At 33.6% G+C, this 17623-nt stretch overlaps 1 protein-coding gene across 7 annotated transcripts in view; it reads right to left on the reverse strand.

The window, feature by feature from the left end:
* Positions 1-17623, reverse strand: part of SLC25A26 (solute carrier family 25 member 26) — a 141341-nt gene that overhangs the window by 13928 nt on the left and 109790 nt on the right. The window lies entirely within an intron of this gene.

Below are 17623 nucleotides of genomic sequence, written 5' to 3' on the forward strand. Positions count from 1 at the left end.
GACATGGTGTCTTGCTTATCAAGAGTTTATGATCAAGTAGAAGACAAGATACAGTCACACCAAATGTTGAACAAGGAATGCTCTGAGTTAGACCCTGGTCTAATCTCTGAATATATCTTAAAAACCTACAGTCCTTACAACAATCCTAAGAATTCGGTCTTATTATTAACTATCTTTCAGCTGGGCTTTCTAACAGTGGAGACTGTACTCTTTTTTTTTTTTTTTTTTAAGAGTTATTAAGGTATAAGTGATGTCCAATTAACTACACATATTTAAAGTATGCAACTTGTTAACTTTTAACATACACATGAAATCATTGCCATAATTAAGGTAGTGAACATATCACTCCAAAAAGTTTTTCTGTTCCTTTGTCATCCCTCTTTTCTGCTCTTCCTCGTCATCCACTAAACCTCATCTTTGTCACTCTAGATTAGTTTGCTGTATCTAGAATTTTATATAAATGAACACTCATTTTTTTTTAAAACCTGGATTTTTTTTTCCCTTGAGAATTTTTGCATGATTCATCCAAGTTACTGTGGCTATCAATAGTTTATTTCTTTCTAATTGGTAAGTAATATTCCATTGTGTACATATATCATTTATGTACTCCCCTGCTGATGAATATTTGGGATTTTTCCAGTTTTTTGGCTTTTAGAAATAAAACTGCCATGAACAATTATAAACATGCCTTCATTCTTCTTGGGGAAATACTTAGGTATGGAATAGCTAGATCACATGGCATACATATGTTTAACTTTTTAAGAAACTGCCAAACTGTTTTCCAAAGTGGTTATATCATTTTACAATCTAACCAGTTCCAGTTTCTCCACATCCTTTGAAATAGTTGGCACTGTCAATATTTTAAAATTTTTAACCCTTCTAATAGGTGTGTAGTATTTTACTGTACCTTTAATTTGTATTTCTCTGATCACAAATGATTTGAGGATTTTTTTTTTCAGGTACTTTTCTTCCACCTGTATATTTTCTTTGGTGAAGTGTCTGTTCACATGTTTTGTACATTGCTATTGTTTTCTTAATTATAGAGTTTTGAGAGTTCTTTATATATTCTAGTAAAAGTCATTGGCAAATGTTTTTTTCCTAATCTGTGGCTTGTCTTTTCATTCTTTTAACAATGTCTATTGAAAAACAAAAGTATTTAATTTTAATGATCCTTTTACAGATCTTGCTTTTAGTGACACATCCAAGAAATCTTTGCCTACCTCAAGCCACAAAAATTTTTCACCTGTGTTTTCTTCTAGAAATTTTATGTCATTAGGTTTTACATTTAGATCTATTATTCATTTGGAGTTAATTTTTAGGTATGATGCAAGGTATAAAGTTCTTTTATTTTTTACATATAGATATTTAATTGTTCCAAAAATTGGAAAAGACTATATCCTTTTTCCAATGAACTGCCTTCCTTTGTCAAACATCAGTTGTCCATATATGTGTGGGTCCATTTCTGGATTCTCTATTCCACTCTAATCTACATGTCTATCTTGATACTAATTCGATACTTTCTTGACTATTATAGCTCTATAATAAATTTTGGGATCAGGTAGTATTAGTTCCGCAGCTTTGTTCTTTTTCAAAGTTGCTCTATTTTAGGTTCTTTGTAATTCCACATGAATTTTAGAATCGGTTTATCAATTTCTACAAAACGGCCTGCTGAGATTTTCGTCTGAATTGCACTGAATCAATAGATCATTTTGGAGATAATGGAAGTATTAACAATATTGAGTTTTTCTAACCCATAAACATGGTATAATTCTCCATTTGCTTAAGCCTCTATTATTTTCTCTCAACAGAGTCTTATAATTTTCAGTACAGAGGTTTTGCAATTGTCAGTTTTATCTCTAAGTATTTCATATGTGTTGATACCACTACAAATAGTATTGCTTGTTTTATTTTAAATTTGTTTCTGTTTGTTGCTAACATGTAGAAATACAATTAATTTTTGTATACTAATCTTGTATTCTGCAACCTTGCTTAACTTACCAGCTCTAATGGCTTTTCTTTTCTAACTAAGATTATTGCCTTTTATTTCTTTTTCTTGCTTTACTGCACTGGATAGGACCTCTAGCATAACAGTATGCACTGCAATAGGGTAATGATGTACTGATGGTGGCATGACATTTTTATGGAAGATCAAATATACCACAACTGAAAGAAAAACAGCAAAATTAGTACTAATGTCCTACTCTGAAAATATACCTGTAAGGTTGAGAAGGTTGCTACAGAAATGGATAAGATGTCATGTTAACAAATCAAGACATATAGGGCCCTGTTTACTCTGTCAACTTCAACTTCAACTTTTTCTTTATGTGTGATTTACTGGTTTTATTGATTTTCTTTTACCTTTTGACCTCCTTAACCCATTGGCCCCACCGCATCCCCTGCTCCTGGCAATTACCAATCTGTTCTCTATGAGTTTGACTTTTTTTTTTAAAAGAAGATTTCACATATAAGAAAGATCATACAGTATTTGTCTTTCTCTGACTTATTTCACTTAGCATAATGCCCTTAAGGTCTATACGTGTCACAAATGGCAAGATTTTGTTCTTTTTAATGGCTGAATAATATTTCATTGTGTATATATACCAAAATTTCTTTATCCATTGATCCACTGATAAACACTTAGGATATTTCCATATTTTAGATACTGTAAATAATGCTGCAATAACACAGAGGTACAGATATCCTTTTGAGTAGTTTTTTTGTTTGTTTGTTTCCTTTGCATAAATATCCAGAAGTGGAACTGCTGGGTCACACACAATAGTTCTATTTTGAATTTTTTGAGGATCCTCCATATCATTTTCTACGGTGACTACACTAATTTATATTCTCACCAACCATGCACAAGAGTTCCCTTTTCTCCACATACTTGTTATTTCTTATCTTTTTAATAATAATCATTTTAACAGGTGTGAGGCGAAATCTCATTGTAGTTTTGATTTACATTTCCCTGATGATTAATGATGTTGAGCATCTTTCCATGTGCCTGTTAGCCATCTGTATGTCTTTTTTTGGAAAAATGTCTATTCAGATTTTCTGCCCATTTTTAAAATTGGATTGTTTGGGATCTTTTTGCTATTGTTATGTGAGTTATATATGCTGAATATTAGCCCTTTAACAGATATGATTTGAAAATATTTTCTCCCATTCAGTATGCTCTCTTTTCATTTGTTGATGATTTCCTTTGCTGTGCAGAAGATTTTTCGTTTGATGTAGTCTCATTTATTTTTGCTTTTACTGCTTTTGCTTTGGTGTCAGATTCAAAAAGTCATCTCCAAGGCCTATGCAAAGGCTCACCACCTATGTTTTCTCCTAGGAGATTTATAATTTTAAGTCTTATTTCAAGTCTTTTAATCCATTTTGAATTAATTTTTGTGTATGGTGTAAAAACAGTGGTCAAGTTTTATTCTTTTACATGTGGTTGTCTAGTTTTCCCAATACCATTTATTGACTAGATTGTCCTTTTATTATTGTATATTCTTGGCTCCTTTGTTATAAATTAATTGACCATATAAGTGTGGGTTTACTTTGAGGATCTCTATTCTATCTCATTGATCTACGTATCTGTTTTTACAGCAACACCATACTGTTTTAATTACTATAGCTTTGTAATATACTTTGAAATCAGGAAACAACTTTTCTTAAGCAAGTGTCTACCTATCTATGTCAACTATCAAACAAATTAGATATATAATACACTGTGATGTGAGACTCTAACATTTCCTTTCACCTAACTAATAAGAATGGTCACGTGAAAAATATATTTATTAAATTCACTGGGCTAAGAAAGCAGCCATCAAACCAATATTCGTAACATTAGTTATGGAAGTAGAATTTTAAAAGTTTTATTAAAAACAGCTTTCTAAAAAAAGTCTTGCCACTAAGCAAGACTATGTGGTATTTCTTTAGTAAATGCGCTAATAATATTTGTAACTATATCTGTGCTTTTGTAGCAAACATTTTCTCAAGAGCTCTTATAAGTATTGGAGACAGTATAAGAAACAAGACAGTGGCACAATATCTTCTTACATTTAAGGTGACAAAATGTATATTTTATCAGGCTAATGCCAGTTTTAACACCATAACTTACCTGCTGACTTTTTAGAAAAGAAATGTGAAATATAAACTGGACTTTTTATGATGACTGAAGGACATATTCAATTAACCTACTGATATCTTCATGGGTTGCAAAGAGCAGAAGTTTACTCCAAACAGACTTAAAATACTAATAATTAATAATGCTGAGTTTATAAGCAATAATAAAAAAAAACACATAACAAGATGTGAATTACATGTCATACAAGGGGAAATGAAACAATCAAAGGTGCTATGCAGTTCATTTACTGAGTACCTACTGGGTGTCAGGCACTATAGAGTTACGGGAAAAAACAGCAGTCCCTACATCTAATATTTAATGGGGGTACAGTGGGAGTAGAACAGGATTATAACAGAAAGTACCCAGGAGGTGATGGAGAAGGCTTCACAGAGGTGCCTGATGTAATCTAGGAGGAAAAAAAATTGGTTGCCAGGAGAAAAACAACACTTAATCAAAATAGACTCAGATGGCTGAAGACACAGTTTAAAAATAGAATCTCCATAGATAAGCATAACTTTCCACTATCACCTGGCCAGAATAATTTACCCTAAGAACATAAAAAGAAATCATTTCATATTTGAAAAGGATAATAAAAATTATCTTAAAACAAACCAAAAAAATCTCTAGAACCAGAAGGTTTAGAATCAAGAAACTTCAGTGGCAAACACAGAACATGACAATTAATGATTATAACCATAATCGCAATAAACACTTATATAGCACTTACTACATTCCAGGCACTAAACACTTTACATGCATTTACTCATGTAATCCTAACCACAATCCTCTGAGGTGCCATTTTCTCCTTATCTTATAGACAAGGAGGTTGAGGCTCAGAGAAGTTAAGTAACTTGCTAAAGTTTATACAGGTAATTAATAGCAGAACTGGAATTTGAATGAGACAATTTGGTACAGAATATAAAAACACTTAGACTTAGATCTATAGGTTACAGTTGTCTTAATAGCAAATAGTTAATAGTTTGGTATTTGTAAAACACTTTACTTCTATATACAGATCATAATTTTTACTGGAATATTATTAAAATATACAAGTGAATAAAAAAACTATGCCAATGTCCAAAACAACTTGTTTTAAATAATATGAGTTTGTAATTTTTTTAAATGAGAAATCCTCTGAATACAGAAACTTGGGAAAAATAATATTGAGACCAAGCTAAAAAGATAATTGTTACTTACAAATGATTCATTTGAGAGTAACTTTAAATTCATTAATCACCACCCCAATAACAATAAGAATCTGACTGGTAAAAAGTAGTACATATGAATTATGCTAAGTATTTTTAAATTACACATGTGCTTACATATGTGGAGGAATTGGAGGAGTGTGGTCAACAAAAAAACTGCCTGGAAAGATAGGAAAGGTTACTCATTGGAACTGTAAATACTACTGTTTACAACTTTCAAGTAACAGGACTAGATTGGAAAATGGAATAGAAATACAGTGTAATCAACAGTATAAGTGATTGCTATTAAATTAGTCACCATTTGCTGAGTACCTAGCATAGTTCAGCACTATGTTAAAGATATTACATTTCTCATTTAATTTTGGAAAATGTGTACTATTATCCACAAACATAGGTGCTAAGAGATGTTAAATAACTTGCCTGAGGTCCTACAGAGAGTAATTTGGGGAGCAGAAGCTAGTTGTTTGTCTTCCCTCCAAAGCCATGTGTCTTATAGACAGGACAGTATATATATGCAGCATTGTAAGATTCCTCACTACCATACACAGCTTACTTTCCAGTGGAACTACAATATGAAGTTATTAAAAAATATTCTGATGTCTATAAAAGTTGTTTAAACAATGTGGCTTTGTAATGGAGAATGTTAAGGGCCAATCTGAACACCAGAAATTTTTTAATTACCATAATTTCTCAACCTAAGTATGCCCATTGCCAAAGAGGTCTAATGATTATTTCTGTAAAGGCAAATAGATGACTAGGGGGCACATAAGTGAAGGAAAGAAAATGAGCCCAAATATGAAAAATCAAATGGTGGAAGCTGTGCCCCAAAATAAGTAAGGATAGAAAGCGCATGGCCATATTTGCTTATTCATCCCTATTCGATGTCCTGTTCTCTTTTTCTTTTCAAATAATTTCAGATGAATCCATGCACGTGTGTATAAACCTCATGTTAATGAGAAATTTGAAGTTGAAGTAATGAGACTGGCAGTAAGAAATGTTCTTAATTTCGCTTCTGTGTTTTTTTGTTTTTCTTCCAAGGAATGTCAACTAATAAATGACAAGAGACACCGTTGATCATGGCAGAGCTACATGATTCTAGACATGAAAAAGAGCAACCTGTGGTGCTCACCATCTTATCCTCAGTACCTGCCTGGGGTCTGGCTTATAGTTTAGTTTCTATGGTTTTTCTTAAGTTTTCTTAATGTAGGTTGATTGGAAAATATTTCTAAGAGCTTATATAGAAGATTTCAAAATAATTTAAGACTTAAAGAAAAGTTGCAAAAATATTCCCATATACCTTTCACCCAGCTTCCCTTAATGGTGACATCTTATATAATCATAGTACAATTATTAAAACAGGAGATTAAAATAGGTACAATACTATTAAGACACAGACCTTAATTAAATTTCACCATACACATTATTTTAAACTTTTAAGGTGTGTAATTTTTAAACATGCGCCTTTTTTTTTTTTAATTGAATTAATGACATTCTATTATCCATTAGGGTAGGATGAAAAATCCTGAATACTTAGTGGTATCACTACAAAAGCCATCAGGATATTCTGATTTTCCAAGTGATTTATCACTCATTACTCATTAAGGCCTATCAGAAGAAGAACAATATGAAATTTGGCTACCCCACAACAATATGAAATTTGGCTACCCCACAACAGCTATTAGCCTAAGTATTCACTCACAGGACAGAAAGCAAACACCAGGGAGAATATTATGAAACATTCAAAAGTCCAAGTCTGGGTCAGGTGTTTCCTATTAAACTATAGCATTAAGAAAAGGCTTTGTTTTTCACTTCAAAAAACCCACAGAAATGTACACTATTGCCTTATGAATGAGTAACAAATTGAAAATAAGTGTTTTGGCTTTAGTGCAAGAAAACTTAAATTTGGAATTTCTTCAGCTGTTGTACTGAAAAGTAGTTATGCGTTTCTCATTGTATGAGACTTTGAAACTTTACCAAATTCTTTTTGTGACACAAGGATAGGTATATATACAGAATCATCTACTCAATTCCAAATTAATAACATCAGATAATTTAAGACAACAGAAGGAAAATCCTGTGTAGGTCTCACTGCTGTCAACCTACTACCATAATTTTATAACACATCAAAGACAGCACACAATTTCATGCAAATGCTCTCCATACTATAGTTGATCAAGCTACACTTATGGACTTTTTACACATACACTTTAAAATGGTGACATCAGAAACATGGCAAAGTGAGAGATGTCCCCAGATCTCTCCCCTTGAAACAACAATATGTTGAACATCCCAAACTCGACAAAAAACACCCAAATTGCACACTAGCACGACAGAGCGTGGGATCGGCGCATAAGAGCTGCCACAGGTCAGAACCCCGGAAGTTGGGTGGTAGACTTGGAGAAACAAAGAAACTGCCTCTCACAGCTAGAGGTGAGAAGGTATGGCAGGTTCCCTAAACAACCTTGCCTGAGAGAGCTGTGACTGCCACGCACGGCAGAAAGCAAAGAAGCAGAGAAGACAGAGAAGCAACAGTTGATTATTACAAGTTGCAGTTGCCAAACGCAAGGCTGAGCCAAAGCCCCCATTCCCCAGCCCAGAAGGCTCCTTCCGCCATATCCTCCAAGACCAAACACCGTGGAGCTCCAGGGGATTCTGAACAAATGTTACTGAAACTGTTGCTAACTTACAGGGACTGAGACTGAGGGTAGCCAGCATAATTGAATCTCTATAAGGGGAAAAAAAGGCATTATTAAGACTTTATATAGAGCAGAGATCCAAAAGCTTAGATGCCACCTACTGGGAACCAAAAGAAAAATGCCCTCTTTGTAAATTTTTTTTTTTTTGGGGGGGGGGGGGGCAGAATATACTTCCATTAATGCCCAGGCAGAGAAATAATTCATTAAACACCATGAATAACCAAGGTAACAAGACATCTCAGAAAGAAAGAGAAAAATGTCCAGAAAATAAGTTTACAAACATAGAAATATGTGACTTAAATGACAGAGAATCCTGATAGTACTTCTGAAAAAACTCAATGAGATCTAAAACAATTCATGATAACATTTTCAGGAATTAAAAAATCAACTAGATCAGCAGAATGACTTTTTTAGTAAGGAGACTGAAACCCTCCAAAAGAACCAAATAGAACTTCTGGAGATGAAGAACATATTAAAAGAGATGAAAAATGAAACAGCAAGCTTGGGAAATAGAGTTGACCAAATGGAGGAAAGGATCAGTGATATCGAAGAGAGCAATCTAGAAATAAATCAGAAAAAAGAACAGAGAAACCGAAGAATGAGAAAGAATGAAAGAGAAATACAAGAGCTAGCTGATACCATCAGGAAAGGAAACAAGAATAATGGGCATTCTCGAAGGGGAGGAAAGAAGCAGGGACTAAAAAGCACTTTCCACACATACAAAAATCAAGAATTCTTTACTATAAGGCCTGCATTACAGGAAATACTGAAAAGGGTGAGCTCAACTAAAACAAAAGACAAAAAAAAAAAAAAAAAACCGACTATAAGTCAGGTGACTAGCAGGCAGATAGAAGCAGAGGAGTGCAACCCTTACTAAGAACAGGGCATTATATGTTTAAACAATAAGAAGAGGTTTGCTATAGCCAGATAGTAATGAACATTCGGCATACATAGGGACAAACTGAGACAAAGATAACAGAAAAAGAGAGGGTTCAAAGACCCAAATTCGAAAGGTGAGGGGAAATAAGGCACACACAGAAGAAAGTGGACTGCTATATATAATGATCCTCTACATATTCGCGATAGTAACCATATGCCAAAGATTCACAACTGAAGTATATAAAGAAGTAAAACAAGAAGGACCAAAGTAAAAATCCGCAAAACCCAAACAATAACAACAACAACAAAAAAAAAAAACAAAGAGAAGGAAGCAATTGCAACACCGAACTACCAGAAAGCAAAGATAAAATGGCTATAGGAAAACCTCATATTTCAATAATCACCCTAAATGTAAATGCACAGAACTCACCAATAACAAGGCACAGAGTTGCAGATTGGATCAGAAAACAAAACCCAACCATATGCTGCCTCCAGGAGACACATCTCAGTTCCAAAGACAAATATAGACTTAAAGTGAAAGGGTGGAAAATGATATTTCAAGCAAATGGCATTCAGAGAAAAGCAGGAGTAGTGGTACTAATATCGGAGAAAATAGACTTTAAAATCAAAAAAGGTAAAGAAAGATACTGAGGGACACTTCATAACAATAAAGGGACTCATACATACACCAAGAAGATATAACATTTATTAATATCTATGCCCCCAATCAGGGAGCCCTGAAATATATAAAGCAATTACTAACAGAACTAAAGGGATAAACAGACCAAAACACTATCGTAGTGTTTTCAAAACAGAAAATCAATAAGGAAATAACATCCTTATATGAAACGTTAGACCAACTGGACATAACTGACATTTTCAGAGCCTTTCCTACCAAAACAGCTACTTATACATTCTTTTCTAGTCAACATGGAACATTTTCAAAAACTGACCACATACTGGGACACAGGGATAGCCTCGACAAATTTAAAAGGATTGAAATCATACCAACCCTATTCTCTGATCATAATGCTTTGAACCTGGGGATCAACTGTAAAAAGAAAGCGAGAAGAACAAATACAGGGAGATGAAACATGCTACTGAAGAATGACTAGCTCGGAGGAGAAATAAAAGAGAGATCAAGAGATACATAGAAACAAATGATAATGATAGTACAACATATCAAAACTTTTGGGACACGGCAAAAGTGATCATAAGAGGAAAGTTCGTATCATTATAGGCCTATCTCAAGAAACGAGAATGAGTCCAAATAAACAACCTAATGCTTCATCTTAAAAAACTAGAAAAGAAAGAACAGAGGAAGCCCAAAGTCAGTAGAAGGAAAGAAATAATTAAATTAGAGTAGAATTAAATTGAAAATAGAAAATAGAAATGCAATGTGGAGCTGGTTCTTTGAGAAGGTAAATAAAATTGACAAACCCCTGGCTAGACTCACTAAAGAAAAAAGAGAAAGGATATAAATAAACAAAATCAGGGATGAAAGAGGGGGAAATTATAACTGATAATTCAGAAATACAAAGTATCATACAAAAATACTATGAAAAAGTACATAACACCAAACTTAATAACCTAAAAGAAATGGACAAGTACTTAGATACAACCTTCAGAGACTAAAGCAAGAAGAACTGAAAAACCTAAATAGACAGATCAGCAGTATGGAAATTGAAACAATCATCAAAAACCTACCAAAAAGTAAAAGTCCAGGACCAGGTGGCTTCACTGATGAATTTTACCAAACATTCAAAGATTTAATTCCTATTTTCTCAAACTCTTCCAAAAATCAAAGAGGAGGCAACACTTCCTAATTCATTTTATAAGGCCAATATCATCCTGATACCAAAACCTGGTAAAGATAACACAAAAACACACACGAAAAAATTACAGACCAATATCTCTTATAAACATAGATGCAAAAATCCTAAATAAGATACCAGTGAACCAAATACAGCAACTTATTAAAGAGATTATATACCATGATCAAGTGGGCTTCAGCCCAGGGGAACAGGGCTGGTTTAACATACAAAAATTGATTAATGTGATACACCACATAAACAAATTAAAAAATAAGTATCATATGATCATATCAATAAATGCAGAAAAAGCCTTCGACAAGATACAGCATCCATTTATGATCAAAACACTTAATGAAATTGGTATAGAAGGAAAGTAACTTAACATAATAAAAGCCATATATAACAAACCCTCAGCCAACATTATACTTAATGGTGAAAAAATAAAAACCTTCCCTCTAAAATCAGGAACGAGACAAGTCTGTCCACTATCACCACTGTTATTCAATATAACATTGGAGGTCCTAGCGAGTACAATCAGGCAAGAGAAAGATATAAAAGGCATTCGAATAGGAGAGAAGTCAAACTGTCGCTATTTGCGGATAACAAGATTCTCCACCTAGAAAATCCTAAAGACTCCACAAGAACACTACTAGAAACAATAAGCAAATACAGTAAAATTTCTGGATTAAAAAAATCAATGTTCTAAAATACACAGCATTCCTATACTCTAATAATGAAAAATCAGAAAAAGATGTGGAAAAAAAGATTCCTTTTGCAATTGCAACAAAAAGAATAAAATACCTAGGAATAAATTTCATGAAACATGTGAAGGAACTATATATAAGGAAACTGTAAGAACCTATTTTAAAAAAAGAAGATACAAAGAAATGGAAAGATATTCTGTGTTCTTGGATTGGAAGAATCAACATGTTTAAAATTACCTTATTACTTAAAGCATTATACAAATTTAATGCAATCCCTGTCAAAATCCCATCGGCATTTTTAAAAGAAATAGAACCAAAAAATCATCAATTTTGCATGTAAGCACAAATGACCCCAAATTACCAAAATCATCCTGAGGAAAAAAGAACAACGCTGGAGGCATCACTCTGCCAGACTTCAATTTATATTAAATGACAATAATCAAAACGGCATAGAAATAGACACACAGACCAGTGGAACAGAATCAAGAGTCCAGAAATAAACTCATATTTATATAGGCAACTAATTTTCAACAAAAAATGAAAAATATACAGTGGAGTTAGGAAAGCCTCTTCAATAAATGGTCCTGAGAAAACTGGTAAGCCACCTACAAAAGAATGAAACTAAACTATTGTCCATCACTACACACCAAAATTAGCTCAAAATGGATTAAGGACCTGAATAAAAGACCTGAAACAATAAACTGAATAGAAGAAAACATAGAAACTAAATTCATAGACCCTGGACTTATAGAGGATTTTATAAATTTGACCTCAAAAGCAGTAAAAATGAAAATAAATGAGTGGGGCTACATCAAACTAAAAATCTTCTGCACAGCAAAGTAAACAAGGTTAAGAGACGACCATCCGAATAGGAAAAATATTTGCAAGCAACACCTCCAATAAGGGCCTCATATCCAAAATATACAAAGAATCCGTATCACTCAATAACAACAAAATCCAATTAGAAAGTGGACAGAGGACCTGAACAGACACTTCTCCCAAGGAGACATACATATGGCCAACAAACATATGAAAGGATGCTCAACATTGCTAGCTATGAGGGAAATGCAAATCGAAACCACAATGAGATACCATCTTACACACTTGTTAGAATAGTTGTTATCAATAGGACAAGTAATAACAAATGTTGGAGAGGATACAGAGAAAAAAGACCCCTCATACACTGCTGGTGGGACTGCAAATTGGTACAGCCGCTACGGAAAACAGCATGGAGTTTCCTCAAAAAGCTAAGAATTGATCTATTGTATGATCTAGCAATCCCTCTACTGGGCATTTACCTCCAAAGACTTGAAAACCCATATCCGAAAAGATGTTTGCACACCGATGTTCATAGCAGCATTTTTCACGGTGGCCAGGACATGGAAGCAACCAGAGTGTCCTACCCCAGACAATTGGATAAAGAAGCTGCGGTACATATATACAATGGAATATTAGCCATAAAAAGAGATGAAATATTTCCATTTGTGACAATATGAATGGACCTTGAAATAATCATTCTAAGCAAAGTAAGCCAGACAAAAAGTTGAAAACCACATGCTATCACTTATATGTGTGATATAAACCTAAATAAATGAGAAACAAACAGAGACTCATGGACATGGTCAACAGACTAGAGGGTGGTAGGGAGTAGGGAGGAGGGAGGGTTGATCAAGTAAAAGGGGTCAAACATGGGGTGAAAGAAAGAAATCTAACTATGAGAGGTGAACACATAAGGCAATATATATATATATATATATATATATATGCCTTAGCGTTAAATTGTACCCCTGAGACGTACTGAATTTCATTAACCGTCATTAACCGTCATCATAAAAATAAATAAACAAATAAAATAAGATGGGCTCATCTACTAAGTTTACTGAGTAATATTTAGCTTTTATAGTTAGAAAGTAACATTTTGGAGTATGTATGGCTAGGTTTTTCTGGAGGGGTACTTATTCTGGTTGGGAATTCTCTGAGCTTCCTGGATCTGTGAGGATTTTTTAAAAATTTTGTTATATATTAGTTTCAGGTATACAGTGCATTGGTTAGACATTTATATCATTTGTGAAGTAATTCCCCTGATTACACTAGCACCCATCTGGCTCTACACATAGTCATTACAATACAATTGACTATATTCCCTATGATGTACTCTATGTCCTTGTGACTATTTTGTAACTACTAATTTGTACTTTTCCATCTCTTCATCTTTTCACTCAACCTCCAACTCCCCTCCTCTCTGGCAGTTACCAAACTGTCCTCTGTATCTGTGGGTCTGTGTTCATTTGGCTTATTCCTTTTGTTCCTTAGATTCCACATATAAGTGAAGTCATATGGTATTTATCTTTCTCTGACTTTTTTCACTCAGCATAATAACCTCTAGGTACAACCATGTCATCACAAATGGAAGAATTTCATTTTTTTATGGCTGAGTAATATTCCATTGTATTAAAAAAAAACAAAACCCTAACTTCTTTATCCAATCATCTGTTGATAGGCATTAAGGTTGCTTCCATTCTTGGCTATTGTGAATAGTGCTGCCATGAAAAAGGAGTGCACAGATCTTTATGAAATTAGTGTTTTAGTTTTCTTTGGATAAATACCCAAAAATGCAATTGCTGGGTCAAAAGGTAGTTCTATTTTTAAATTTTTGAGGAATCTCTAAACTGTTTTCCATAATGGCTATATCATTTTGCAATCCCACCAACAGTGTACGAAGATTCCCTCTTCTTCATATCCTTGCCAATAATTGTTTTTTATTTTATTGATGACAGCCATTCTAACAGGTATGAATGAGGTAATATCTCATTTTGGTTTTTATTTGCATTTCTCTGGTCATTAGTGATGTTGAATATCTTTTTGTGTCTTTTGGCCATCTGTATGTCATCTTTGGAGAAATATCTATTCGGATCTTCTGTCCATTTTTAATTTGACTGTTTTTTCTGGTGTTGACTTGTATGACTTCTTTATAAATATTGGATATTAACTCCTTATCAGGTGTATTATAGGCGAATATCTTCTCCCATTCCATAGGTTTTCTTTTAGTTTTGTTGGTGGTTTCCTTTGGTTTTTAGTTTGACATAGTACTATCTGTTTATTTAATTGTTTTCCTTGCCTTTGGTGATATATTGGGAAAAAATATTACTAAATATTAAAGAGCTTACTGTCTATGTCTTCTTCTTGAAGTTTAATGATTTAGGGTCTTATATTTAAGTCTTTAATCCTTTTGAGTTTATTCTTGTATGCAGTATAAGAAGGTGGTCCAGTTTCGTTTTCGTGCATATATCCATAGTTTTCCCAAAACCATTTGTTGAAAAGACCGTCTTTACCCCCACTGTATATTCTTGCCTTCTTTGACATAGATTAAATGACCATGTAGGTGTAGATTTATTTCTGGGCTCTCTATTCTGTTCCACTAATCTATGTGCTGATTTAATTACTATAGCCTTATAATATAGTTTGATATAGGTCATATGATACCTCCTACTTTGTTCTTTCTCAAGATCGCTGTGGCTATTTAGGATCTTTTATGGTTCCATATAAATTTTTAGATTATTCTAGTTCTTTGAAAAATGTCATTGGTATTTTGATAGGGATTGCATTGAATCTCTTGATTGCTTTGGGTACTACGGCCATTTTAATGATGTTGCTTCTTCCTACCCATGAGAATGGTATATGCTTCTATTTATTTGTATCTTCTTCAATTTCTTTTTTCAGTGACTTATAATTTTCGGAATACAGGTCTTTTATGTTTTTCGTTAAATTTATTCCTAGGTATTTTGTTTTTGATGCAACTGTAGATGAGATTGTTCTCTTACTTTCTCTGATAAATCATCACAATATATAAAAATGCAACGGACTTTTGAATATTAATTTTGTATTCTGCTACTTTACTGAATTCATTTATCAGTTCTAACAGTTTTTTGGTGGAATCTTTGGGGTTCTCTACATATAGTATCATGTTATTTGCAAATAATGACAGTTTTACTTCTCGCTTTCCAACTTGGCTGCCTTTTTTTTCTTTTTCTTGTGTGATCACTGTGGCTAGGGGTTCCAACACTATGTTGAATAAAAGTGGTAAAAGAGCTCATCCTTGTCTGGTTCCTGATCTAACGGAAAATGCTTTTATCCTTTCCCCACTGAGTATGATGTTAGCTGTATGTTTATCACATATGGCCTTTATTATGTTGAGGTATGTTCTCTCTATTCCCACTTTGCTGAGAGTTTTCATCATAAATGAATGCCGGATTTTTGTCAAAATGCCTTTTCTGCATTTACTGATATGATCACATGATTTTTATCTATGTTAATGTGCAGTATCACATTAATTGATTTGCAAAAAATGAACCAACCTTGCATCCTAAGAATAAATCCAACTTGATCATGGTATACGATATTTTTAATGTATTGCTAAATTTGGTTTGCTAATATTTTGTTCAGGATTTTTGTATCTATGTGCATCAGGGATATCAGCCTATAATTTTCTTCTTCTATTTTTTTTTTGTAATGTCTTTGTATGGTTTTGGAATCAAGGTAATGATTCCAATCATGAAAAGAATTAGGGAGCCTTCCTTCCTCTTGAATTTTTTAAAGAAGTTTTAGAAGAATAGGTGTTGATTCTTTGAATGTCTGGTAAAATTCACACGTGAAGCCATCTGGTACAGGACTTCTGTTTTGGGGGAGTTTTTTGATTACTGTATCAATTTCGTTGGTGGTAATTGGTTGGTTCACATTTGCTCTTTCTTCTTGACTCTTGGAAGACTGTAAGTTTCTAAGAATGTATCCATTTCTTCTAGATTGTCCAGTCTGTAGGCATATAATTGCTCATAGTACATTCTTATAATTTTTTGTTTTTCTGTGGAGTCCGTAGCTTCTTTTCCGCTTTCATTTCTGATTTTGTTTATTTGGGTCTTTTTTTTTCCTTGATGAGTCTGGTTAAAGGTTTATCAATTTTGTTTATCCTTTCAAGAACCAGCTCCTGGTTTCAAAGACCTTCTGTAATGTTTTTCTAGACTCTATTGTGTTTGTTGCCACCCTGATCTTTATTATTTTCTTCCTTCTACTCACTTTGGGCTTTGTTTGACATTCTTTTTCTTGTTCCTTTAGGTGTAAAGTTAGATGGTTTGAGCTTTTTCTTGTTTCTTAAGGTAGGCCTCTTGCTATTGCTATGAATTTCCCTCTTAGCACTGCTTTCGTTGTATTTTTTGAGTTCTGTTTTCATTTCCATTTGTCTCAAGGTATATTTTGATTTTTTTCCTTGACCTCACTGTCAATCCATGGGTCTTGTTTACTTATCCATTCAACATGTCTTTTGATTGGAGCATTTAATACATTTACATTTAAAGTGATTATTGATAAGTAAACAGTTATTGCCATTTTATTATTTGTATTTATGCATTTTCCCCTCTTCTTCTTTTTACATTAGTCTCCTTAGCATTTCTTGAAATACTAGCTTGTTCATGATGAAATCCTTAAGCTTTTTCCTGTCTGGGAAGCTCTTTATCTCACCTTCCATTTTAACTTATAGCCTGGCTGGGAAGAGTAATCTTGGTTGTAGGTTCTTGTTTTTCATCACTTTGAATATTTCTCACCAGTCTCTTCTGCTCTGCAAAGTTTCTGTTGAAAAGTCAACTGACATTCTTATGAGGGTACCCTTATATATAACAAGCTGCCTTTTTCTTACTGCTGTTAGGATTTTCTTTATCTTTAACCTTTTACATTTTAGTGATGATGTGTCTTGGTGTGGGTCTGTTTGGGTTCTTCTTGTTTGCTACTGTTTGTGCTTCCTGGACTTGTATGTCTAATTCCTTTGCCAGGTTAGAGGAGTTTTCTGTCATTGTTTCTTCAATAGGTTCTCAATCTCTTGCTCTCTCTCTTCTCCCTATGGTATCTCTATGATGCACATGTTGGTATAGGTGATGTTGTCCCATAGGTCTCTTAAACTATCCTCATTTTTTTCTTTTTGCTCTTTCGATTGGATGCTTTCTGCTATCTTGTTTTCCAACTTGTTAATTGGATTTTCTGCTTTACCTAATTTCCTGTTGATTCCTTCTAGTGTATTCTTTATTTCAGTTATTGTATTCTTCATTTCTGGCTGGTTCTTTTTTTTATGGGTTCTATATCATTTGTTGAAGTTCTCACTGAGACTTCATCTATTCTTCCCCTAAGTTCATCAAGCATCCTTACAATCAGTGTTTGCACTCTGTCTCTG

The sequence above is a fragment of the Rousettus aegyptiacus genome, unplaced genomic scaffold (assembly GCF_014176215.1).
Source record: "Rousettus aegyptiacus isolate mRouAeg1 unplaced genomic scaffold, mRouAeg1.p scaffold_m13_p_4, whole genome shotgun sequence".
Classification (NCBI taxonomy): Eukaryota; Metazoa; Chordata; class Mammalia; order Chiroptera; family Pteropodidae; genus Rousettus; species Rousettus aegyptiacus.